This window comes from Penaeus chinensis, chromosome 35 (assembly GCF_019202785.1).
Source record: "Penaeus chinensis breed Huanghai No. 1 chromosome 35, ASM1920278v2, whole genome shotgun sequence".
Classification (NCBI taxonomy): domain Eukaryota; kingdom Metazoa; phylum Arthropoda; class Malacostraca; order Decapoda; family Penaeidae; genus Penaeus; species Penaeus chinensis.
In genome coordinates, this window is record NC_061853.1 from 35,305,531 (window position 1) to 35,308,444 (window position 2,914).

Consider the following 2,914-nt stretch of genomic DNA (forward strand, 5'->3'; position numbering starts at 1 on the left):
AATTTCAAGATTTCCCTTTAATACATATAAAAAATCCTGATTCAAGCCTAAAACCCTATAAAACGTAAAATACTTAGCCGCGAGTGACACCAACACAGACACACAGAACTCGAGCTGTACAGTATGGCGAGTTGGCTACTGAAGCCATAGTCGGAGAGGTATGAGTCAGTCAAGAGTGAGCCGAGTCGAAACACGGTCGAATCGGGTTCCGAAGGCCGTCCTCCGTGTGGGTATTATGGTGCATCTTCAACTTGTATCGATTCTCGAAGCGCTTGCGGAAAGATGACAGTGGGCGTTTCTCTTCCTCTGCGGGCGGAGGATAGGTTACCTGTGGCCCAGGAAGAGACCGTGATGGGGCCGAAGCGCTCCTTTGAATTCTTTGGCATACTGAAGAGCAGTGAAGGTTAGATCTTGATTCTTGGCTTACGAAGACAGGTGAAGGTGAGATCTTGAGTTCTTGGCTTACTGGAGGAGCAGGCGAAGGTGAGAATCATGAATTCTTGGCTACTGAAAGCAGCCAAGGTAGATCTTGAATTATTGGCTACTGTGATAGCCATGCGAAGTGAATCTTCTGAATTCTTAGATTTCTGAAAGGAGCAGCGAAGTTGAGATCCTCTCATTTTCGTGGGCGTGAGACCCGAAGCCAACGATGGCAGCGTCCAAATCCGATTGATATCAACATCAACAAAAGGGTGAAGTAACTTGCAAACAAAGGCTTTGGCTGACCTCATGAAAGGCCACTACGCAGGACGCACACACTGTCTCTTGGGGGCCGCAAGGAAGTTCCGAATAAGAGTATCCATGAATATCCTACGCGGAAAACGCCCCAATCACAACTCAAATGGCCAGGCAAATAAACCGCGCCAGGCCATACTGAGAGCAGATACGTCAGGGAATCCCAAAAGATGCGCAACATAGTATCCATCTTGATAACCAAAGAGAAACCCTGTTGAGGCTGAGAGTGGTATGAATGCTTCCTGACCTAGGACGATGTTTACGATCAAGGTCACAGTCCCGCCCAGAACCTTCCCCATTTTAGCATCTAGACGATCAAAATGCTAAAAACTTTTATTAACTATTTGTGTCGTTATATTAAATAAGTAATACATATCATTTTCATTTTCCCCCATTTTTGCCACCTGAGACAATCAAAATTGCTACTACTATATTATTATTAATGTTGTGCTTATTTAATAATATAAAATACTAAATGTTATTATTATCTGTTTTGGGTGTATGTATATGGTGTGTAGGTGCGTTGTGCTGTCTGTGTGCTTGTGTATGCGTCCGTTTATGTGTATATGTGAGTGTAAGTAGAGTGGAAATTGTATATGTGAGTAAAATGTGTATGTTTTTACAAAAATCATAAAGCAAATCAATCGGTCAGCCTTATTTTTTTGAGCTGCCAACGGCTGTGTTATGAGAGAAAGCCATTCTTTGCAATATGACATTTACGCATCGTTCGATCACAGTTTGGTTATTAACGTATTTCTATTTGAGTAATTTTATTCAACAATATTCTCTAAATTTATAATAAACATTGCTATCAAAGCATATAACATGTCAACTTTAACAAACAATAACAAAGTTGAAGAAAATAGTAAGGGGAAAAAAAAAAAAAAAAAAAAACAAACTAACGCTCACGTTCACGTTTTTCCCGAACGATGCAGCACCTGGCCAATCCGATCGTAGGGCCCTCAATTGTCCTCTGCCTCCTCTCCACTCACCTTACGGGGATTGTTAAGTTTTCATTTTAAGTGCAATTTGTTTTAACCTTGCCTTGACCTTGCAACAGTTATAACTTGTATCTGTTAAATTCTTAATAGAACTCATTATTACGAAATGGGCATGGAATAGATGAGAGAGGTGAGAGATAGTGTGAAAGAGAAGAGAGAAAAAAGAGAGAGAGAGAAAGAAAGAGAGAGAAGAGAGAAAGAGAGAGATAGAGAGATAGAAAATGAAAGCGATTGAGAGAGAGAGAGAATATATAAAGAGAGGGATAAGAATTGCTCTGCCCCCGAATTACACAGCCCTGGGACTTCATTCTCACCCGCAATGGTGCCGCACATAGATCTACATCGTCCACCCTAATACATCAATACACTACACATATGAGTTCATTCTACAGACGCTGCAAAACCAACACTCACATATAAGCTTGAAACATGTCCTCGAATTTTGCCAAAATGAAGATAGGAATCACACAATAGCATTACATAATGACGAATACTATTACAACCCCTGTACTCTGGCGGAGACAAAAAGAAAAGTTTTAATATTTTCCTAAAAATATTCGCGAGCATCGTCGTTCACTTTGCTGCGTCATGTATCCTGTCACAGAATCCCTTTTTTTCCTTTTTTATCCATTTCCTACTTTTTCTCTTCTTATGTTCGCCACTTAGTTATTTTATCTTGTTAGTATTAATTTTATTTGAATGTTTATGTACATATATATCTTTATTTTCGTTTGGCTATTTTCGTCTTCTTTCATTTTGTTTTATTTATATTTATCTATTCGTATTTCAGTCTTTTTAACCGATTTTTTTTTTATATCTGCTTTCTTATTTCCTTTATTTTCGTTTGCTTATATTTTATGAATACATTTCTTTGGGGGGGGGGTAGCTAAATTATTATAATAATTTTATACTTGTTCTCTTAATTTATTTGACTTTTTCATTTTGTTTTACTTGGTTTATTCAAAGATCCGCTTTGCGTTCCAGGAACCGTATGTTTTCCCTAAAATAGAGATATTGCCTTTGTTTTTTTAATATTTGTTGAATCTCTATATTGCAAATGTGGTTTGTATCATTATTTATGTATATATACATGTGTGTATATATATATATATATATGTGTGTGTGTGTGTGTGTGTGTGTGTATATCAACATGATGCTAGATAGATGATTCATGCCCT